The sequence below is a fragment of the Triplophysa rosa genome, linkage group LG14 (assembly GCF_024868665.1).
Source record: "Triplophysa rosa linkage group LG14, Trosa_1v2, whole genome shotgun sequence".
Taxonomy (NCBI): Eukaryota; Metazoa; Chordata; class Actinopteri; order Cypriniformes; family Nemacheilidae; genus Triplophysa; species Triplophysa rosa.
In genome coordinates, this window is record NC_079903.1 from 20,202,421 (window position 1) to 20,226,862 (window position 24,442).

Here is a 24,442-nt window from a genome sequence, read left to right on the forward strand (position 1 = left end):
CTTGTGCTCTGTTTTTGTTCATCTGCACTCATGTATGTGACAGAGATGACACTGTTATGAAATATTACAGGCTTTCATCCAACACAGTTTCGATTTCCTGACCCTTGGGGAAACGGGCACTTAAAGATAACTTTGTTCTGGGGTGAGAGCATGTTTCTGCTCGGAGACTCTCGTTGTTTCAGCTGTCTGCTTGTTTTAGCAAATCATCCCATTGGTGATGTTGTCTTCATGCTATGGAGAGCAGATGTCGAAGCTGGTTTCCTATTGGTGGACGCTAAGCAGATCGACACGCTGGCTCTTTGGCTAGCTGTGGGAAAGTTTATATTGTGTTTTTCTTTTTAAGTATAACTTTGCATTGATGGAACGCAACCGACACCAACTGCGAACATTCCACGGAAAACAAATGAATAGTGTTTCGTTCCAGGTTAACTCGAAAGCCAAGATCCTTGAGCCGTTAACACCTAGAAATGACTTGGAGGCAACAAATGGCCATTTTTTAAACACAATCAAGCTCTTGTGTTCTCTGGTTGTGTTTCGTTCCAGCAACACTGCTATCTCCACCGTCCGTCCGCTTGGTTTTTAAGCAGCGGTTTGTGTTAGCACCTGATTCATCGGTGCGAGGGGAGATAAGAGCTCCATCACTCCACTGGTTAATCCCTTCCAGCAGCACTGGATGAGGAATTAACAAGGGCCTGTTGAGGTGTCCATCTAATCGCCGCTGTGGGAGCGTTTGGCCTGACAACTGCTGCCTGCTCTGGAAACAAGGAACCATTGTTGGTCTTGTCTGTGCTGTGTTTGTGTCCGTTGTGATATGCAGTCGAGCTCAGAAGGACTTGAAGAAAATTATTTTTCCGTATTATAAAACACTGTCTTGTTCTTTGTGATGCTTTGTCGGTGCTAGGTGCTGTTTTGTCCACATCTGTCCCATTGCTGGGCTGAATGAATCGCTGGGTTTCACGTGGGTCGTCCAATATCAACACTATTTTGAGAGACTCTCGCTGGGCTGAATCGTTCTTGGTCAGTGCTAAGCTAAACAGTCTCTTCTGCTAGCCGGTCTTCCTCTCTCATGCCTTGAAAACTGTCTGCAGAGGTGTTTTTGGACCAAAGTGAGATGGATTAGACCCGTGGGGAAATCTTTAGGGCAGCGAGTGTGCGCGTTAACGCGAACGGAGCTCCTTAAATCTTGCCCGGATTCCACAGTCTGTCTCGGACCCCTGTGGGAGCAAAGTATCCATCATGCATTGCAGCAATCTCTCCACATTGCTGACGGCACCTTTCTGTGATTGGCCCACAAACGTTGTGCTTTCTGTGTGTATGCACTCGAGTCAAAAATGAACCACACGCTAGCTTATTCATTGTTAGCACTGACACGCGCTTCAAAAATTTAGCAGATGACTGGGGTCTTTTGGGTTTGTAGTTGGAAACCTAGGAAACATTTTGTTCTGGCGTTGTTTTTGTCATTTTTTCTTTGACTTTGCACAAGCAATTTTTATTACATTATCATGGAAAAAAATGGCTTTTGTTTAAAGAGGCAATCGGTAACCTTTTTTATTTTAAAATAAAGCAATTTGGCAAAGAAATCACTGTTTAAACTGTTTTAAAACATGAATTTTATACATTTTTTATTTTTATTATTAAACACCTCTCTCGCCGTGAACGTAGCCATAGAAGCTGACAAAAAAACCTCTTTACTTTAACCCTATTTGCAATTGTAAACATATAGTAAATATACATTTGTAACCTGAAATTGTTATGTTTCAAACAGAGATGGTGACATGGAGGGAAAGATTACGCATTGCAGCTTTAATGAAATACTAATTTAATACTCATCATAAAGGACATCTAACTGTGCGTTCACACTGCCAGCGACACCCAGCGACAAAGCGGGCGATACGAGCGACAGTGACCGTTGGCGTCAGGAAGTGGGAGTGTCTAGCAACGCGACAAAGTTGAGATTTGCTCAACTTTATGCAAATGATGAGCGACTTTTGGGAGCGACTACCAATAGGAGTAAAGTATTGGAGTCAGTTACTGCAGAGTTTGTTTATAAATGAAGAGTTTGGTTCCAACTGAGCAACTGACATCCTGAAGTAAATTTTAAATCGGTCAGGATAATCCCGCAGTTCCATGATAAGGAGGTGGAACTCTCCTTCCTCGTTACTGGATGGACCCAATATTTCCTCTTTATTTTTCTCTTTTTAAGAAGAGTCAGCACAACAAAATCGTCATCACCGCTTGAAGACTCCATTTTGTATTGTTTTGCGATTTTTTTTTTCCGCAACGGATTAATAAATATGCATCGGACTCAGTGTGCAAGGTTTTTGTCCGTGATGAATTTTTAGGATGACGAATACGAAATAACGTATACGAAAATTTCGGATTGTATGTGCAAAGACCTTTAGAGCAACCAAAGCTAGGAGCGCCTTCTAACGACCTAGACTAGCGACACCAAGAGACAGAGTCGCTGGCGGTGTGAACGCACAGTTAGTATCCTACCAAGAGTCACACTCCTTATGTCTTTGAGCTGATCAAATGTGTCTCTTCACATCGGATTGACATAATAACATCGCTGGGAGATTCTCAGATAGATACTCTGTCAGAACAAGCCTCGCTTCACTAATGGAATCTGACCATTCAAACCGCGTAGACTCTTAGAGCGCTTTTAAGAACGGCCGAAAGACAAACAATGAAATTACCGGAGAAGGTTCCTCCTTCACAGTTACATTTATCTGAAATGTGTCAGTTAAAGACAGGCTTCTGAAAGCATCATGCCATCTTAAATTAATCAGAATTACAGCACATCATCTAATGTTCCAGACAGCAGGCAGATCCCTTTAACCCACCAGCGCATTTACAAGCTAAACGCACCGTAACCTGCCTCAAGGTGTCTTCGAGGAAGAATAAAAATAGTTGATTTACCTGTTTGTAGTTGAGGCTTTCTTGCGATGTCGCAGTAGATCATGTGCTTTCATTAATTTATTTTTTTACATAGTTTGAATATCAGTATTTAGAATGAAATCAAATGTCTGTGTAACAATGCACAAAAAGTACAGGCACATGAGCTTGCATATGTTTCTTTTTGCATGTGGAGTTCGACACATTGTTTGTTCTACCTTTCAACCTGAATTTGGGGTGAATTAAACAAATGATGATTTCTATACGCACAGACGGTAAATAAGAAACCTGACCCCTTGGGTTGCTTGGTTTTTGTGTGGTCCTCAGGGCTCCAGCTAGCCACTTCCCAACCCAAATGTTATCCATCAGCTCGAGTGCGCGAGTCGCTCAATCTCTCTGTTTCTGTCTCCGTGACCTCTCACCTCAACACCTTTGACCCCACCCATCCCTGTTTATAAACTTTATACATTCTGACAAGCCTAAAAAGGCCTGATTCTCTCGCTTTTATACTGTTTGCAGCATTTTGACAAGGGAGTGTGAGAGACACTGAAGGATTTAGGGTAATTGTCCCCCCCATCCACATGGGACTCCCTAATTTAGACTCGGGCAACCTTTGACCTGGCAACTAAGCCTGTTTTTTGTCTTTTGGCTTGATTGAAATGGGGATAAGGAGGGTACGGAGCTCGTATTTATTTATGTTACGTGCCTACAGATTCATTTGTGTCGGATTATCGATTGGACGGATCGGTTCTGGAGTTTTGTTTCGGGATGGGTGTAGGGAGGAATGTCGTGTGATGTTATTTATGGTTGTTAAGTCGTACTGGTGTGGGAGACGTCTGGCTCGATTAGTGTTCACTTACTCTGCTGGTGTTTGTATATGTTGGCTGAATGTATTTTCAGCATGTGTACTTTACAAATTCCCAGACGAGTTTTTTTTTGCGTGATGTGTAATGGTACTGTATTAATTACTACGCTAAGTAATTAACTTGACCCTATTAAAGTTTCAAACCGAACATCTCATTACACTGTATCTCAAGGCATTTCAGGTTATTCCGGTAATGTAGCAACTAGCAATAAAATCTATCATAGTTTCAATTAGTTCATCATTTTCCGGAGAAGCATTTGGGCTCAATGCAGGTCATGGGGCGGATGGATCAATTTTAAAGCCACGGCATTGTTAACCAAATTCTAATTAATCTCTCTTTTCAATTGCCAAGGGGGAAAGAATATCCAGCCACAAAGCATCATGGGAATTCTACTGTTCAGTGTTTGTAAGTTGTAGGTTTTTGAATTCTGAACTCTTACGCCTTATATATTTGTCCAGTATTTCTTATTCATTATAATCCATTCCAATTTATGTCTAAATCAGCTTTACAGAAAATACATTTTAAAAGTGGGGAGAAAAATATAGCTAGAATATAGAGTAGACTATAAAAAAATAATATAAATATTAGTATAATAATTAAAAAATATTTCATTTCATTAATAATATAATACAGAGTATAAAAAACATTTTATATAGGGCTGTCAAACGATTAATCGCGATAAATAGCAGCCAGAATAAAGGTTTGTTTACATAATATATATCTGTGTACTGTGCGTATTAATTTTGTATTTATAAAGACAAAACATACTTGTCTACACACATACTTGTCTATAAATTTTAAATGTATTAATTTATATTTATATTTTTAAATGAAAGTTTATTAATAGTTATATTTTATATTTGTATTAAATACATGCATTTATGTGTATGTGTTTATAAATACAAAATTAATATGCACAGAACACCAGCATATATTATATAAACACAAACTTTTATTCTGGATGCGATTAATCACGATTAATCGTTTGACAGCCCTAATTTTATATATATATATCTTTTTTTTTTTAAAAAAAGAATGTAACCTTCAAACCGCCATTTTTAAGATTTGGACTGTGACGGTGACCAAAAGCTCATGTCGCTCTGATTCCATGAAACATGTCATTCAATCCCAGCTGCCTTTGTGTCTTTGTGATAGCTTGTCATCATCTTTGTCTGATAATGACTGTAGGCCACCGTTTGGGGTGTTTGTGTGTGTTTTAAAGATGCAAACAGTAATCTGAAAGATTCCCCGGAATGCTCAGCAATTTCGTTGAGACTGAGAATTCCTAGCCCACATTTTCCAGCACACACGCACATAAACATGCCGACGAGAGGGGTCGGGTAGAGAATTCAAGAGTGATTTACAGGAGAAGTAGGATAAGGGCCCGGCTGTTGAAACCTGTTGGTATTGCTGTACGCCGGTCGTACATTTCTAATCGTGCACTTGCAGTCGTGTATTATCTCGCTCCCGCCGTTTAAAGCGGCATGTTTCACGCTGTTTGGATTCAGACTCTTTTATTGTGACGTTTTCCCGTACAAAGGCCTTGAGACAGCAGGGCAGAATGAAGGAAAGATGTGTGTGAGTGCATTCGTGTTTGCCTGGAAGACAAACATTGGGAAGATGCTTTGAGAACAAACACTCCAAAGCTTGAAGAAGGAGTCCAGGCCGCTTTTAATTGATGGCAGGCGTTGCATTAGTCCGTGTTGGTTTGAGGATGTTTGCTTTAAGTTATTTTTGCCAGGTTTGTCCCTTCTATCATTGCACGACTGAAACTAATACCGCAAGCCCACACACAGTTCTCAGAACAGCATTTCTGTGTCCTTTATTAACGTAAACACCACACAGACAGTTGACATTTCCGGCAAATGGCCGTCCGTCCTGCCAACCTCGTTTTCCTTTTCTCTTACTGTTTCTCTGCTGTGCCCACCCCCTTCGGTCTTTACACATCTGTCCATGAGATGAGGGGCTGTTGACTCGCTCAAGTAACAGATTTATGCCGTGTTTAAGTTTGGCAGAGTTGACACTGTTCGTTTTGACAGGAGCCAGCAGTGAGTTGTGAAGAACAGCCTGCACATGGACATGGCATTCGAGGGATGTTTCTGCCTGTTTCTGGACACAGAATGTAGAAATCCGTTGGAATTACAGAAGAATTCTAAAGGAATTCTATTAGAAATAAAAAAGATAATAACAAATAAATTGAGATTATATGGCTTTTATTGGTATTTTGTATTTATGAGAATTTAATCAATAACGATTTATTATTTGTATATTATATTATATATTTGTATATTTATTATTATTCATTATTTATTTTATTTTAATTTACTTTTAATAGATACAATTTGGGTAAATATTTAATAAAACATTTGACATTTAAATTTTCACAGTTTATTTATGCCTAACCTCAATCCTTAATTTTGTCTCTTTTGTTTGTAACATAGAATTGCAGGTTTTATGTCATATTACAGTTAAATCGTTTGCGACAACTCAACTTATAAACCAATATTATAAGCTTACTGCTGTAAAGTTGGGTAATGTAAAGAGAACAAGTCATTTATTTTTTGTGCATTTTTAACAGTAATCGTTTAAAAAATAGCAAATTCAAACATGTTTCAAGCCAAAAAGCATGTTCAAACATTTGGCTAAACGTTGCCCACCCAGTTCACACCGTCTCCCCCCGTGCTCATGCTAACATCCACACCTGTCGAATGCCCCTCACGTTCCAGATGCATCTCCTCCTTCATGCCAACATTCAGACGATCTCGTGTGGCTTTAGATTAGAGCTCTAATGGTTTAACCAGCCGCTAATAATAAAACCCTGTTTACAAATGCATAAATGGTCCACAGGCGTTCCGCCACTGAGCGGGGTCACAATGTAGGACACTGTAGATCTCCACACTTGTAACATTTAGACGTACGTGCTGAAAGCTAGGCGTGGTGATGGATTGAATCGGTCAACATTTGGTGACCTTGCACGTCCCCAGACCTCTTACCCTGCGTTTACCTCGACGGAAAATAAAAGCCCCGCGGAAAGGGTGACCCTGTCACCACGTGCGTCCACGACTGAGCTATTCCTGCCCCTTTCAAATCCGTTTAGCTGATGTCTACTGTCAAAGGCGTGTAGCATTTGATCGCTATTTAGACTAAACACCATTGCCGCACACGCACCGGCGTTGATATGCTAAGCATTTGATTTAACAGTACGTCATTCAAACTGTCAGTTATGCATGTGAAGCATGTTGAATGCTGAGTGGAAAATCAAATGCGCTACCTAAACCAACAAGGACGAAGAAATTAAAAATAATGAGAATTCTGTTGATTTACTGTTGTCATCGGATAAGTCTCTATAAACAACTTCGCTATGTGCGCGTCTATTATTTTCATTCTCTCTAGGGCAGTGGTTCTCAAACTGGGGGCCGTGGACACCTGGGAGGCCCCAAGATGGATCCAGGGGGCCACAGATTTTGTGGCATTATATGAAATATAGACATTTATCATACATTTTATATAATCAAACATCAGAAAAATAAGACAACCAACCAAAAGTATTGATGTCCCAGGATTGTATAACAGAATTAGTTTTTGGTTTAATTAAAATGATAAGTTTAAGATAATTCGTTTTTATAAGGGGGCCACAAAGCGATGCACTCTACACAAAGGGGGCCGCACAACGGAAACGTTTGAGAACCACTGCTCTAGGGTTTGGGTTCTCCATATGACCTATTTGGATCGGTTAAACTGATAATTTCAGCCCGTTTGTTGTGCGTGCACCGATCCAGTAGCTTCCTGTGGGGTTTAGCAGACGTGGAGTCATGGCCCAGATCCTTGTCTTAAAGGCCAGAGAGCGAGAAATATGGCATCTATCATTAGTGTTTCTAGCTAAGGACACAAAACAGCCGCTGAGAGTCTTTGACAGACACAGAACAGCTGTGAATGTCATCACAACAGTGTTTGTGTGCGTGCGTGTGTGTGTGAAGAGGGGGAATCTGTCCGCAGTAATGCCTGTGCTGGTACACTGGGGCCCTCTTGTCTTGTTAGAGGGCTGTTGAAGGGTGTTATGTCAAATAAAGGCAGAACACACAAGTGCCCACAGCGCTGGTGCAGTCTAGAAAGATTCAACTAGAAATTGAATGTGCGTTTTTAATGTTGCGATGTTTTAGTGGTGTTTGCCAAGATAAGCATCATTATTACTTTGGCTCAAACGTATCAAACTTTGAGTAGATTTTTGATATAATGAATTTCATTACTTTTCACAGACTTGCACAGAAACAGGAGCATGAGTCGTGCATTATCTGGCAACCAAAAACCAACCATTTACCATCTTGAGGATGTGTTAAAGTCTATAAAAGAGCTGTTAAAGTCCTGATTTTATTTGCCCTACAGTTGAATATACCATAGTAAACAGCTTTGTGCATGCTTTTGTTACGCATGTGAGATTTTACACTCGTCCAGAAATCTCAGCGTTGTCTTTCCTCACAGGTGAAATGTGCTTTTCTTTTGGCACAGGCATTTAGCAGCCCAAATCATCCCCAAGCCCCATGTGACGTGTTGGCATGTCTTCTGTTAAAACCTTAAGAAAACAAGCAAAAAATTTACAGGGCCTCGACAGCTGTGAAATCACAGGAGATGTCGGGGAAGCTGGTGGGTCGGCCGCGGTTCGCGTCCTCTCCAAAATCTCTTTAAGGCTTCTTCTCTTTCCCATCCGCTTGCATAAGACCCGAGCGCTCCTCACGTCTAAATCACGACTCCCACAATCCTGCCGCCTTCTTTGTCCTTTGCTAAATTCTGATTCTGCATGTTCCTCCCATCCTCCCCTTAAAATTCCTAAGCTCTTGACTTCCATTCGCTCCAGCTGTGTTGTGCCGACTTCTAATTGATGAGCGTGGGCCTCTTGTTTTGTCCCGTCATCGGCCGGGGCTCTTTCAGGAGAAGTCCTTTTGCGTACGGCTTTAAAGTGTTTTTAACCCGGGTCTCCACGCCGACAAAGCCCCTGCCATTACCCGTCCGCCACGCATGTCACCACTCCGCTAGCTTTATTTAAGGCCTCTACGCACCGGGCAGAAAGACAAGTGAATAAAAAGCAGAGAGGGTATTCATCCCACCTCTTCAAAAGATAGACGAGTAAAAAGAGCGAAGGTTCTTTAATGCGAGACGATCGCTCTCAGGCTGGCTGACATTTGTGACTTTTTCAGACCGAGAGAGAGAGATGGGGGAGTCGGATGGCCGCTCGCCCGTCTAAACCATTGCTAGTTCATCAAGGCTTCTCGGAGGGTTCGTGAATAAACTTGTCTGGCTGGAGGAGGCCGGTGGAAATGTGCCAGTCGGAGCACAACAAGGTTCCTTCTGTTCAGCGTGTCCTACGCTGCTGGACCGCTGCCCCGGGCATATTAACAAACACAACTACAGCTGGAGACTGGCAGCTAATGTTCCCACTGTCCCCAACAATATGACCCAAACATAACAAAAAGATCCCCGGGTCGAGCTCAGTTCTTTAGGGTTGCCAGATCTGTGCCATGTTCGGTGATGCATTGCTCTGTTTGGCTGAGGCGAAGGCATTACTTCAGTGCTGTAAACAGGTGCTGTTGAGGACTGAATTATTAGCTCAGGATATTAAGGGCCACTTCAGTGTTTTGGCGTTTGGAGGACTGAGCACACTGGGTCTCTGTGGTTTGTCCAACACGAACGCGAGTTAAGGTGCTCGGTTGCTGTAGAGTGCTTAAGTTGAATAGATCGTGACAGTTTTCCAAAGTTTTCTTGATAGCCTTGAGGAATTGAAATTGAATGTGCGTTTTTAATATTGCAATGTTTTAGTGGTGTTTGCCAAGATAAGCATCATTATTACTTTGGTGCAAACTTTGAGTAGATTTTTGATATAACGAATTTCATTACTTTTCACAGACTTCCACAGAAACAGGAACATAGGTCATGCATTATCTGGCAACCAAAAACCAACCATTTAGAAACCGTCCAAAACACAATAGTGTCTACTGAGCAACACCCTGGCAACCAGTTAAAAATAATCTACTGACAAGCATTATTTACATTTGTGTTAGAAAACATGTTTTTTTATTACTTCAGATTGTGAATTATATATATTTTATAATTTAAATGGATTTTGTCTAATTTCACATTTAGATTTTTTTCATATAAAGTGCTTTTAGATGTAAGTGGAAACAAAATATATCTGCCAAAATACAATTTGATTCAAGATGCTTCTCTTAAGACTAGTGAAATATTTTAGCACTGTTAAAATATTATATATTTATATTAAGAAATAAATAATTATTTTTATATATGAAAAATATATCTTAAATACATTATTATTATTTATATATTCATATAAATAACCACTTGTTTCTGCTTTTATATATTTAAAACACATTGTGCTAATGTCATAAGAAAAAATATAATTATTTTAAAATCTTATAAAATAATAAATCTAAGAGGAGGTTTCTTACATTTTTGATTTTTGTTTTTAGATTTTTTTTAGATTCTGTATATTTGTACCCTTTTTTAAATTCTAGGTCTCGTAGACCATGACCGCGCACATCTGCTGTAAAACGTGTGGCTTTGCATGTCTTCGTGTGTCTATAATCACATTCTCATTGCAGAATGTTCATACTTCCATTAAGTTTGCGTTCCGTGACTGTTGAGCTCTCACAACACAAGGCATCTTCTCCCTCTTTATTAAAGCCGGCGCTGAGGCGTTCATCTGTCTTCCTCAGGAGCGCTGCCCCTCCGTTTACATGCCCCCGTTCCTTTAATCTATTCGGTCCTTTGTTTGCCTCAAACCACTGGAGGCAGAAAGTAAGATACAGATAGAGCGAGAACTCGGAGCATCGGTGGGCTTTGCAGCAGTCCCCGCTGTTCCACTGTCCTGCGTCCGGCGGTAAGAACTGGCAGAACTCATTACGGACTGATTCAAGGTCTGCCAACACAAACCCAGGGGGCCTGAAACACAGCATACCCGTGCAATCTCTGTCACACACACACACGTAGCGATCTAACACCTGCAAAACCACTGTTGTGTACACATACTTGCACACAAAGACCAAACCAAACCTAGTTTAATGGCCGGGCTCATCAGAGAGCCACGCTGGGCGCTCGGTAAGCAGGCTTTCCCTGTGAGCCACCTTCCCGCTGTAATGCTTTCCATATAAAAGAAGATGGGGGAAGGGGGTCGATATCTGCCGGTTCTGGGGGTCCCACAGCAACGCATGAGGTCTAATCCCCTCATTAAGGACAGTCAGTGCACAACCCCAGATGGTGGGCTGGCAGAGTGACAGGAAGCACACACCGGCGTACGCAAGCGGACACGTACACGCCTACGCCATCCGTCACCGATGCACTGGTATCTGTTCTATAGCGTCAAGCTGGACATTTCTGAATAATAACATCCGCGTTATGTGTATTTGAATCCACGTATGACGTACGGCTGTCCCGTGTCAGGATGCTGTCCTCCGTGCTGTCAAATAACCAAATCTGTTTTTGAAAAAGAGACGTTTTTCTGATATCTGCCGTTTCGGTCTCCCACTTGGCTTAAAATTTCCTGATGTGTGTCTGCTGCGTAAAGGTAGTCGAGATAATGTAATTCCATCCTCCATCTATGTGCTTCGCATATCATTCCTTAACACACTGAGAGCCCACAAGACACTGGTGGACAATATTAGCAGCTCGCTTCTCTCGCTTATAGGATTATAAAGAGAAGAAAGTGCTCTTGTAAATGAGTTTCATTGACTAAACCGAAAGAGAGATGATCGTGTGGCATATATGATGCTTTTAAAGTCATCTGTGAGGAACCGCACGCATCCGGTCCTTTTCCTCCATATGATGGAATTTTCAAAGCGCTTGTTTAGTCGAACATTTATTGCGAGCGGTAACGTAACGTCTCTTCTGCGTTTCCGTCCCCGGTCGCTCCACTTTGATGTTGTTTAACGCCACATCCCGCGTCTGTTCGCCAGTTGTAGCGTCGCGTACGTTGCGACGGCAGATGGTTTTGGCTTTGAATTTTGCAGCCCTGATTTTGGCCTCCACATCTGACCAGACTGAGCCTAGGGGTCACTTTGTAGGAGTTTTCGCAGACAGCTGCGTTCTGGATTTGGATTTAATGGCAGGCAGATGCTAAGTGATTTTTGTTGGGTTATTGGCTGGTGGATGAGAGTCCGTATGTCTGTTTAGAGGCATTCGGAGTGTAATCACGGCTCTGAACACATGCAGCCACTGCGGGGGGATTTTAGGACAAAGGGTCATATTTGGGCACGCTTGCGGGCGGTTAGTTAGAAACATGGACTTGCCTTTGTTACTTGATTGCTGGGGTTTCATGGACCGAGTACTAGAAATGTTCTGTGGTGCCAAAAATTGACTGCGAATGTTGTCATTTAGCAAATTTTAGGGGAAATTTCGTTCTCTACAGTTCAGGAAGTGTGATGTTAAACCATTAACATATGCTTTAGCTAAATAATAGTATATAAAGATACCAAAATATTACTTTTAAATTGATAAAAACGATTGGTTTATAATCCGGAAAAAGTGTATTAATTTATTGTTCATAATTTTATAATTTATACTGTTGGTTGAATTTCACTTTCAGTGTGACATCATTTAACCTGCAATGTTATGTATTAAACAGAGATGGCGATATAGAGGCATTACGGATTGCAGCGTTTGGAAGTAAGCAATAAAGGAGATAAAAATAATAATTTGTATACAAACAGTAATGTTTTAAAATATTAAAGTTAGACAGTTCGAGAATAATAGAATGTTTTTAAGCAGTTGAGTTATAGATATTTATGATACTGGTCCCAAAGTTTGCCAAAATTCTACTAATGCTAAAAAGTTGTTCAAAAATTAGCACCACTCCTTACACGTTAAAAAGCACGTTACGCTTTTTCCTGAAAGTTAGCTGACATCTGGCGAACCCCCCCTCGTTTTTCTATCATCTTTCTTTTTAGGTTCCCTTCTTCGCTTGATGTATCTCGCCTACGCCGTCGCGCTCCATTTTGATCTAAACAGGAGCGGGAATCAAGACGAGAGAAACCAGGCGTCAAATTGAGTGAGTGAATTTGACTGCAGTCTGCCAGGCTGATCCGCCGTTATTAGTTGTCTGTCTCAGAGGCGGGTAATGGGGACTGACACCCTTTGAACGCGCAGGCCACGCCGGGGACCCCCGGGAACCGTAGGGAGCTCGGCGGATCTCATCAGGGCCTGAAAACGGTGCGGCGCTTTGTTAAAGATAGACTTGCAGTCTGTTTTCACTCCTCAATTAAATTGAAGGTTTCAGCGTGCCGATGTAACCTCTCCGTTCTGCCTTTTGATGGGCAGTGCGAGAGCGGACGGGTGGGTGAGGGGATGAGAGCAAGCCATGCGCTGAATCCCAAATTCATTACACGGAGATAAAAAGAATATTAGATGAGAAATCGAAAGATAAGATATAGAGGGCACAAGAGATTTTTACAGAGAGCCTCTTTTCGTTAGATGGAAGGATCGAAAGAGAGCGAACCGAGGCCCTCGGTCTCTATTGAAGAGTTTATAGTAGCGTTGCGTCGTGTCTCCGAAGGGCCTCGATGAGTGAGTTATGGGTCTCTTCTGTGTGTGTTGGCAAATGCAGACGGACGGCCCGAGTCCAAACAGAACACACAACCTTGACCGCAGCTAAACCGAGAACCTTCAGAGGTGCGAGCCAAAACATGTGGAAACGCGGGCTGAGTTTGCTAAACGGTAAAAATATCCCAGCCGCTAACAACCATTGTGTTCAAAGATAATAAGAATTGTCCGCAGCCTGAAGTTAGAAAAGCGCATTAGGAAAGCTCGGAATGTGGTAGGCATTTGCATATTATACAGACTTTAAAGTCCCAGTGAAATAAAAAATGACAATGCCTATTTTTCATTAAATATTGCAGCGTTTATTGTAAATAGTTTAGCAATGTGGGTCATTCTCTATTTCAAATTTGTGTGCCCTCATAATCTTTAGTCAAAATCTGAAAATTCACATCCTTCCTCTAATGACTATCCATCTTAAATGACGTACAGTATGTTAGACGGCTTGGGCGGAGCATCCGTTAACTCCTCCCCTTCAACTGTCAGTCTGCATGTTTGCTCTTTTTTTGTATTCTTTTATTATAACTTTATAGCTTGGACCACTTGTGAAGTTTTTCTTTTTGGCTTACGTCATTCTTACATTTACATATTCACATTTTTCATGTGGAGGACGCTTTTATTCAAAATTATTTACAGTGCATTCGAGTGATGCTTTTTATTAGTCTTTTCTACACTTTTTTTCTGGATAAATTTACTGGTTCCGTCAGAAATATATTACAGTAGGTAGCGAACAGCATTGCTTATTAACTTTAGTTTCTTTTAAATAGCATTATTTACTATATTTGCTCATTTTCGATTTTAACGCGAGACATTTATTTTACCACCTATATTTTCATTTGGCAGCTAGGCAACAAACATTACTATTCACATCATTGAGAATACTTCCGCAGCAAATATTTTCTTTTGAAATGAAGACACAACACACATTTTGTGGCTTAGAACGGCACCGTTCGTGAGCCTCACATCCGCAGATGTGTGTTTGCGAGACAAATGCTGGCTATTACAGACTCCCGTGGAAGCGAAAATCACGTGAAACTCTAGAGCGAAGCTGCGTGCCAGATTATTTGCTTTCGTTCTGCCGAGATCCCTCTAATATTTCAGCTCCCTGACTTTTATTTGTGTTTAATTCGGCAAACATTTTGATTTGGGTGAGATAAATGAGGAAAGGCGCTAGTTTCTCATATCTTTGGCAAATAGTAATAATTTGCAAGTAATTTCCAGTTGACATTTTCATTTATTCAAACAATATGTTTTTGTATATTTTTATTACGTGTTTTTCTTTTTTAGGAATTTCTTTGTTTGTTGAAAATGAACTATGCTGGCTTCAAAATATTTCTCTTTTCCGTGTTCCATTATTCATGATTCCAGTCAGTCGTGGTTTGTCATGAAAGGAAACAAACACATTCGTAATGTATTTTTTGCACTTCTCTTGAAATCCGTCTATCATCACCCCTTGTTCATTCTTTATGAACAGCGCTGAATGGAGAACATTTCATCTGTTGACAGGTCAGGAAATACTTTAGATGTGTAAAGATTAACACGCTGCATCAGTCATATCGCCCGAGGGCTTCGCCGTGACCTCACAGAGTTTACTCCAAAACAATGATTCTTTAGAAATGCACTCAGAATCACTCATTCACATGGCAGACGCTCAACACCGCTTGCGTCTTTTTTTGATAAAACAATAAAATGTGTTCTCGTGTTCTGGCTAAATATGCAAAAAAAATAAGCATCACTCTGGCGGTATTAAACATTGCTCTGTTTCAGCTTCCCTCAGGCAGGACGGTCTGTTTGTCATTCGCTCGACAGTTTGACAGTTATTATTTTAGCATTTCCATTTGGCGACGCTACTGGTTGCATAATTTGCTTTTAATGAATTGGACAGAAAAAGGAACTCTTGAGTTTTGTTCGTGTAGCTGAATTGGTAAAGCGTTGCACAAAGGTCATAGGTTTGATTCCCATGGGTTTGAATACATATATTCAGAAAAACATCAAATAGAAGATAAAGTAATAAAAACTGAATAAAACCATCTGCTTAAAGCATAAATGTAGCAAGAATGTAATGAAATGGCTCTCATGCTTCAAATACAGATTTCTGTAGTAAGCGCTGACCTCCGCTGACCCTTCAGACGACCCTCCATCTTTTTCTTCTCCGTCATTTCGTCCATTTAAGGGGTGAGAATGAGGTCACAACATGAAGCAAACAGACCGGCTCGCTCCATGTTTGTGTTTTGGGTGAACCTTATTGTTCCAGCGGGTCTCCAACAAGCCGTGTTTACCTTGATTAGTACGACTTTAATCATAACCTGACGAAACGCAGAGACCAATCTCAGGTCAGCAAATCATTTGTTTTGAGTATTTGGCTTAAAAAGGAATCGATAAGGTTCTCTGCACTAAAGATTAAGTGTGCTAACAGGCGTCTGATGAATGGCGTTCTGTGCTAATAGTTGAGGAAATACCCTTTCAGCACGTGTCAGGGCATGAGTGATTAGCCTACATCTAAGCTAGCGCAGAGATAAACCCGTTCGAACGGTCTCGCCCTCAACTTGACACTTTGACTGAATAAGAGGCTTTTGGATGGCGATATTGTGACCCGCTCCCCCTCTTGTCTTCTGGTCGGTGTTGGTTGAACGGTATCTCATTTCTTTAGCGTCTGGGTTCCTCCGACAGAAGATGCTATCGGTGCGTTTGGCCTCTTCTGGGACTCTGTTCCTTTACAATGGTCTGATAATGAGGGGCATTAAATTTCTCAGAGGATGGATAGGCGACGCATGCTAAGTCCTCTCTTTGAGATGGCTTCTTAGATGCTTATGTTGGTTAGCAATACTAAGCTTGTAGATGAAAATCTTTGCAAATCTACTTGTTAGCAATGGCTGTTTGGTTTAAACTGTAGAAGATAAATGCTCTTCTTAAAGGGACAGTTCACCCCAAAATGTATAATCTTGCATCGTTTGCTCGTCCTCATGTCATTTCAAACCTGTATGACTTTCTTTCTTTTGTGTTTCACACAGATATTTTGAAGAACTTTGGTAAGCAAACAGCATTGGCCCTCCATTGTATGGACACAAAACCACATTTCTCAAAATATCTCCGTTTGTATTCCCTAGAAGAGGCGTAAACATGTTTTGAATGACATGATAATGAATAAATCATGAGACAATTTGTATTTTTGAGTGAACTGTCCCTTTAAGCCTTTTCTAAGCAAACACAAATATCAAGATGTTGTGGATTATTAATAATATAAATCTATTTTAGTTTTCTCGCCCAACCCCAGTGTAGAATGTAAGCATTTGTAGATACTATAACTGTGACTTTATATATAACTGTTTCACTATATATTCCTTCCGAATGCCAAAGGTCTGAACTCACCCGATGGTGAAGCGAGCGGACGAGAGAGAGAGAAAGGCACTGGCTCATGTCCGCATACTCTGATTTTCTGCTGGGTTATTGATTTTCTCCTCTTGGCCGTTCCTTCTCTCCCGCTATCCCAGTCGGATTCAGATGACTTCCGTCCCAGCGGAGCGGCTCCGAGCATCGGCACGGCTTATTTTCCTCCCTCCTCTGCTCATTCCTCAGCTATGCTCTGTATTCAAAACGCTGAGATTTCTCCTGGGGGCTTCCAACAAGGAATATACTGTTACAGACAAAGAGATGGAGGAGCAGAACGAGAAAGGGAGAGAGGGGTGGTATTAGATACCAGTGAAATCAAATCTATTTGACTCGCCTCTAAGCAACATTGCTTTTCCAAGCGGACGTAGAATCCGTCGGCTGGAATGTAATGTGTGTATGTAGCACAGCGTCTCTTCTTGATGCATACGGCGTTTGGTTGTTAGACAGGTCTGAGATCAGAGCTTCTGTTTGCCTGAATGCATCTTTGATGGGTTAATCCGTCATGTCTGTTTTCTCCATGTACAGTATCTGGGTTTGCCAGCTGATCACAGATGTGTGTTAAAATCACACCCACAGCACTTCAAAGGGCTTGTTACGTGTGTGCATGCGTGCGCGTGTGTGTGCGCGCAACAACTGAACAAGGAGACAGTAAGTAACAGTAAAAACAGAGGTTAAGTGAGAAGAGGCGCTCATTAATGGGATTTTATTTGCTGTAATATTGTGACAGATGAAAAACTTTTAAAGAGCAGGTTTCATGAATCTCATAAAATTACCGGCATTTCAGTGTGTAACGTAGCTTTCCTTCAATTTTGACGATCTGCAAAGTTGTTATTCCAAAAAGTCCATGATAAATTAAGATATTGGCTTCCAAAGTAAGGAGTCGACTCCGAACCGCCCAAACAAATCGTTAGGCTTTCGAATCTTTTGAGTGTAACATCGATACGTCACAGTGTAACGCATCAGCACAATCCCCGCCTTCCCGCGAAACAGGAACTCTCTGACCTGCCCACTAGCACTTCAGGTAGTGTTGCGTATACAACGTGTCGAGGGGACGCTGTGTTTTGTGAAACGCAAATGTACTTTGTTTTCGTTGCCAAAGGATGACGATGTGAAGGATCAGTGGTTACATTTTTTTTCCACGATACCACTGCAGTACAATTCGAACCTTGTGTAATGTGCACGTCATTTTACCGACGACTGCTTCTCAAATTTTGGCGAGTTCAACGCGGAATTTGCCAGCCGCTAGACCCTTAAAGATAAGTCGATACCAACTTTATTTGGACTAACAAGCGTCTCAGAACCACAAGCTGTAAGTATGATAAATACGTTATGTGTACATGCTAAATTGAGTGCTTACAATATACGTTAAAGTAATTGTGCTAATCCGTGTTGTATATTTAGTACAGCTGTAGGTATCCAGGTAAACAACGTATAAGTTAACAGTGTTACAGTTTTAATAATCCAGCTCTTACCTAATAATGTGGCGGTTATTGTAGACTGTTGTCGTTCTACATGTCGTAGTATTGTACAAACTGTATCCCTTTATCGTTTAGTCACGGTAGCACTTTGCTAACGTGTCTCACATTATGGTTTTGTCAAGTGTGCAAAGTTTAGCTGTGGTCACGATCCCCTTCAAACAAAACGGTTTGCTTGTCATTATTTTAAAAACGGACTGCAGCACTATATCATTTTATTATGTAAAGGTGTGTGCATTATCTTTGGAAGCTCTCGCTAACTTGCTCAGTTACTCCTCTCTGTATAATCAAAGTAATGATCAACTTTTGGATAGAGCCGAACCAGCTATGACGAAAAAAGATCAACAGAAAACAATAGTCTGAATGGTTTATGAAGATAAGTTTATGAAGATAAAAACTTGTGATATGGTAATACTGATGCCATTTTTACAAAGTTGTTTACAAAAACCTTCATGAGATAAGAACTGTGGTAATGGGCGTTTCGTTTCTGACACGCAGTGTATGAAGAAAGACCAATCACAACTGATTGGGCCAGTTGGCCAATCGGAGCACACTGGACTCGCGGTAGGGAGGAGCTTAGAGAAGCAGAAAATTTGAACAGCTTCGGAGGAATCGTTTAGGGATCATTGAGAAATGGATAGATACTAAATGCCATTTTTTTACCTTTGATGCATTTGAACATGTTGTTGGGGACTCTAATACAACATTAGGACACTTACAAAAACCTTTAAACATGCTCTTTAATGCTATTGTGTGTGTGTGTGTGTGTGTGTGTGTGTGTGTGTGTGTGTGTGTGTGTTGGATCTGAGGGGCTCTGTAAATATACCATGGTGTTTTGCTGTAGGATGTGTGTATGTGTTTGTACTTCGCTTCCGTGATGAAATTGCAAACGTGAAGTAAACACGGCCACGGTTAAAAAATGATTTATGAATAAAAAAAAGTTTTTTTTCTACAATTACATGAAACAGGTTTTGAGTTGTTCTGTAGTAATTTTCACATTGTAAAATTTGTAAAAAATAACATCATGTGTACAGTGCTATAGACGTTTTCCTTAGAAGTGTAGCAAATCTGATACAACTAGAGAGAGAGAGAAGTGAGAGAGAGAGAGAGAGAGAGAGAGAGAGAGAGAGATGTGTGTGTGTGTGTGTGTGTGTGTGTGTGTGTGTTGGATCTGAGGGGCTCTGTAAATATACCATGGTGTTTTGCTGTAGGATGTGTGTATGTGTTTGTACTTCGCTTCCGTGATGAAATTGCAAACGTGAAGTAAACACGGCCACGGTTAAAAAATGATTTATGAATAAAAAAAAGTTTTTTTTCTACAATTACATGAAACAGGTTTTGAGTTGTTCTGTAGTAATTTTCACATTGTAAAATTTGTAATTGGTGGGAAGGTGAGCTGGCTATAATGCAGGCAGACAGCATATTCTGGGCCAGTGACAGTGAGTCAGCACGAGAGAGAAGAGAGAGGGAGAGAGAGAGAGAGAGAGAGAGAGAGAGAGAGAGAGAGAGAGTAAAGTTACATTCCAGTAACCATTTTATGTTCACATACACACACACACATACACACACACACACACACTGGTGACGTGCTCAGCAGGACAGAGGTCTTTCTTAATTAAAGTTTGCCAGAGCAATTAAAGTCTGTGTGCTTGACTAGTATTCTGACACGTCCTCTCATTTCACCCAACACAGACGGTCCACAGAGAGAACAACCACCTCCCACAATTCACTCCGTTTCCCCCGAAATAATGAACACACTCCATCTTCTATCAGTTTTACTATCAGTCCTTTCATGTGTGTGTGTGTGTGTGTGTCAGTAGAAAGCTCTTCTCTGTCCTGTAATCTTTCTCTGTAATCAGCAGTTTTTGGGCGGCTCTCATTTTCCCCCTGTGTTTTTGCCTCTAATATCTGCACGTTCTTTTAACCGCTAGGACGCAGATTATCTCTCGTTTCTTTTTCATTTCTATTTCAAGAACGACTTAACGTTACTCTCATTCCAGCGTATAAAAGTGAATATAGTCTGTCTGTAAACAGCGTAATTGCAGAATTGTTACTAGTTCTTGATCGATATGGGTTGTTCGGTGGCTCATAACTATATTATGAACCAGTGACAAAAAACTGATGTTATATTTTTATTCCTTCATTTAGACACTTTTTATTCAAAGAAAAATACAAACAAGAGTAATACATGTAATAATAAAAGCAGATTATCCAGTGGGTGAAAACATTACAGATTCATGTAAACGTGTAAAACAGTTTTCTTTAATCAGGGAAAGCTCATAAAACCCGCTCGGCAGAGGTAGTTTTTTGCCCATTACTCTGATTTTGCGCTGCATGTAAACGTCTTTACCGGTTTTCTCTCTGTTTTGTTTATGCGCGCATGTCTGACAGCGCAATAGTAAGAGTCCCAAACGGAAGTAATAGTAAAAGAATATAAAAGTCTCGAATCATGCAGTTGATGTAGAAATGTTAAAATGAAAAACTATTGTTGCATATGCAGGTACTGCGGACGTGAGAAGATATATAAAAATACAGCTTCTGACCGTTTTCCCGCTGCATTTTTAATTACTAAACAGACTATCGACGGTGACGTCACTGCACGCGAGAAACTCGGCAAGTCTCAAACTTCCATGTAAATGTGGTTTTCTGCGAAGCCGGTTTGTTACTTTGCATTTAAACACGTGAAAACAGGTTTCTTTTATAAGCAGATTTTTGATAGTTATCCGTTTATCTTGTGCATGTAAACGCACTCATTTTTAATAATAATGACGCCAATATGTTTATATGTTTTAAACGCTTTTTAAAATGATACGAGGCGAGCGTCTACTAATCTGCATGGCGGTAAAAACTAATTGTTTTGTCATTATTTAATTCAGCTTACTCAAAATAAAACAAAAGCTAATAATGGAAACACATCAGATTTGTCGCCTTCACATACAATCGTCCGGAGCGTCTGGGAAGCACATGAGAGGCTTTACATAAAGACAGCACTGGGGGAGGAAACTTATAACAGTTCATACACAGACTAATTAGAAGGACTCCATGAAGACAAGGCCATTTATCTAACCGTCGCTCGGCTGCCGAGAGGGACCGCGTTGTCTACTGGGAAACCAGAAGTCACATGGGAGGGCAGGAAGCCGTCCCAGAACACCTTTGGTATTTGCGTTTGCATGTGTGTGTGTGAAGTAGGAAGTTGCGTTTGCGAGTGCAGCTCATGAGACTGAAATAAAACCAATACATCTTCTATTTTTATGTGCCGTCTGGCCTACAGACACTTAAGATTAAAGGAAAGCAAAGACGAGTTCCACCATTACCCACAATTCATCCAGCGGATGACGAGAAGAATTAATGTTTGACCTGATTTTACCTTTGAATGGGGGATAAAAATAATGCAGGATTGTGATTTGAAGGGTTCTTTTAGATGGGTTATAAGGACACTCTTATTGGCTCTAATGGGCTTTCAACATGGAATTCCACCACTGGAATCTGGAATGAGGTGGAATTCTGATGGGATAATGGGGGAGTATTGCAGCGGAGTGCAAAAAATGGGTCATTTGAGTTTATTGTTGCTGTCATTTCCAGAGGTCCGAGAAATGGGAATTTGGTAATTGTGCAGATATTGGGGAGGTGTCACGTTTTGTGTGCGTGTTGCATGTGGATTCACAATATATGGTGAAGTAATGACCTGCCAGGACACACGCACACACTCCCTGTTATACATTTCATTCCGGCTTACTTACGTGTGTATAGTCGCTTCATCTCATGTCACACTGAAACAGTTTGGACCGATTTGGTGTTTTAGGGTAAATTGGTCCGCTGATTGACGACTCTCTCCCCTAGCCAGAGGTCACACCACGTCCCTATCCACTTAGTGGAGTCTGCTGCCCGAATAACAAACGAAACACTGGAACCTTTCAGCCCCTTGGAATTCAGATTACACTCACACTCGTGTGTGAACGAGTGTGCGTTTGTGGGTCAGGGGTGACAGCTGTGGGGCCGCTGTGCATCAGGTGTCACCGCTGGGTCACATTGGACCCTGGAGGTCACGATGTCGTGCCCGAAATGGTGGCTGCAGTTATTGGACACAGAGGTCACGGGTCATTCGAAGTTACAGGGGTGTGTGTGCAGTTCAGCGTTACCTTTGGGTGAACTTCGGCGTGCAGACAAATTAGTAGGATTTCCTCGAACAGTTATCCTCTGTCCTACTTAGAAAAACACACACACGTGTGAATAAACCAGCTCGTTTAAAGGTGGCGGTGGATTTAGTCAGCTTTTGAGCTTTAACACGAAAAAAATCCTGCTTGAAAATATAGGTGACATAAATAATTATCTTTCCATTACCAAAGCCTTGGATTTTTCTTTCTGCTTAGTCAGCGAGAGCTTTGAACGGGAGCGCATGGACATGCGATGGATCAGAGAAACATATTTCTGTGTTTTGAAATTGAATTTTTTTTCCAACAGTTCTGAGATCTATCTATCTACCAACCTAACTACCTATCATCTATCCATCCATCTACCCAACTACATACCTACCTACCTATCATCTATCCATCCATCTACCCAACTACATACCTACCTACCTATCATCTATCCATCCATCCAACTATCTTCCCATCTACCCACCTACCTATCTACCCAACTACATACCTACCGACCTACTTATCATCTATCCATCCATCCATCCATCCATCCATCCATCCATCCATCCATCCATCCATCCATCCATCCATCCATCTTCCCATCTACCTATCTACCCAACTACATACCTACCGACCTACCTATCATCTATCCATCCATCCATCTTCCCATCTACCCATCTACCCCTCTACCTACAGTATCTACCCAACTACATACTTACCTACCTACTTACCTTCCTACCTATCATCTATCCATCCATCCATCCATCCATCTTCCCATCTACCCATCTACCTATCTACCCAACTACATACCTACCTACCTACCTACCTATCATCTATCCATCCATCCATCTTCCCATCTACCCATCTACACAACTACACAACTACATACCTACCTACCTATCTGTCTTGTATATTCTGCAGAGTTTAATAGAGCTGTTTTCCCGTCAAAAAACTAGAATGTGGTTATGGATTTCAACAGTGTTCCTCTGTTAAACGTGACTCCGCAATGACAGGTTTGAGCTACGAGCGTCAGGGTCTGAGACGTATAAATGTGTGTGTATGTGCCCATTAGCCTGCTGTGTGATGGATGGAACAGACCTGAGTAAAGGTGGGAGCACGCGGTGTGTTTGGTGCGGATTTGGGCATAGACGGAGACCTACCGCTCTCCGTCCCGCTGCTAATAAGCTCAATGCTGCAGGGCTTTATACCGTAACTCTACAGGAGGTCTCTGTCTCTCTCCCGTCTCTCTCTTTTTAATTAATATCATTCCATATTCCTCTCTGTCTGTATCAGGTCTGTCTCTCAATGAGGTACGAGCAGCTCGATCCATCAAGCAGGTCCCGACCGTTTCCATTTCCATCACAGGAAACGGTTATGGGTGACTTATGTGTTGCCCGTGGTGAAATCGCACCACGCTGAGACGAAACCAGGGAGCATATATATACCTCATGAGGGAGGAATAATACGGGGAAAAGGAGTCTGGCATGACCTTTTAACCTCGCACTGTATCGCTTAGGTGTCAGAAACACTTTGACTTAATAGATTGCCAGAAGAGCAAGTCAGCAGTCACCGGATCGAGCAGCATGCAGTCAAATAATAGGTAATCCGGTGTATGACAGTGTTCTATTATGATTTACAAGGAGATGGATGGCAGAAGAGACGTGCAGATGTAGGAGCGCAAGGTTCAAGCAGGGAGAAGCAGGGATAGTTCACCCGAAAATGAAAGTTTTGTCTTCTCAGTGGTTTTGTGTGCATACTATGGAAGTCAATGGGGTCCAGTGCTGTTTGGTTACCTTCAAAATATCTACTTTTGTGCTCTGCAGAAGAAAAAAAGTAATAGAGGTTTGAGTAAATGATGAATGAATTTTCATTTTTAGGTGAATTATCACTTTAAACACATTATTTGTTTTATACACTTCAATTCAGCGCGGAAGGTGTTAAAACCCCAATCCAGTTGCCTGCAGCAAATATCATGTTGTATCCATATAATGTTAAATACTCCCACCATAAAATGTTTCGATAATCTGTTGAATCTTCAAAGAGACTTATGAAAAACACACCGTGAACAGATTTCCCTGAA

At 41.2% G+C, this 24,442-nt stretch overlaps 1 protein-coding gene across 4 annotated transcripts in view; it reads left to right on the forward strand.

Annotated features, from left to right (window-relative positions):
- Positions 1 to 24,442, forward strand: part of robo1 (roundabout, axon guidance receptor, homolog 1 (Drosophila)) — a 236,978-nt gene that overhangs the window by 137,707 nt on the left and 74,829 nt on the right. The window contains exon 1 of one of the 4 annotated variants that reach the window (XM_057350587.1): positions 17,856 to 18,057. The exons of the other annotated variants lie outside the window; for them this stretch is intronic. The gene's annotated coding sequence lies outside the window, so the exon portion shown is untranslated. Of the gene's footprint in view, positions 1 to 17,855; positions 18,058 to 24,442 lie in introns of those variants that run through there. 4 annotated transcript variants of the gene reach the window in all.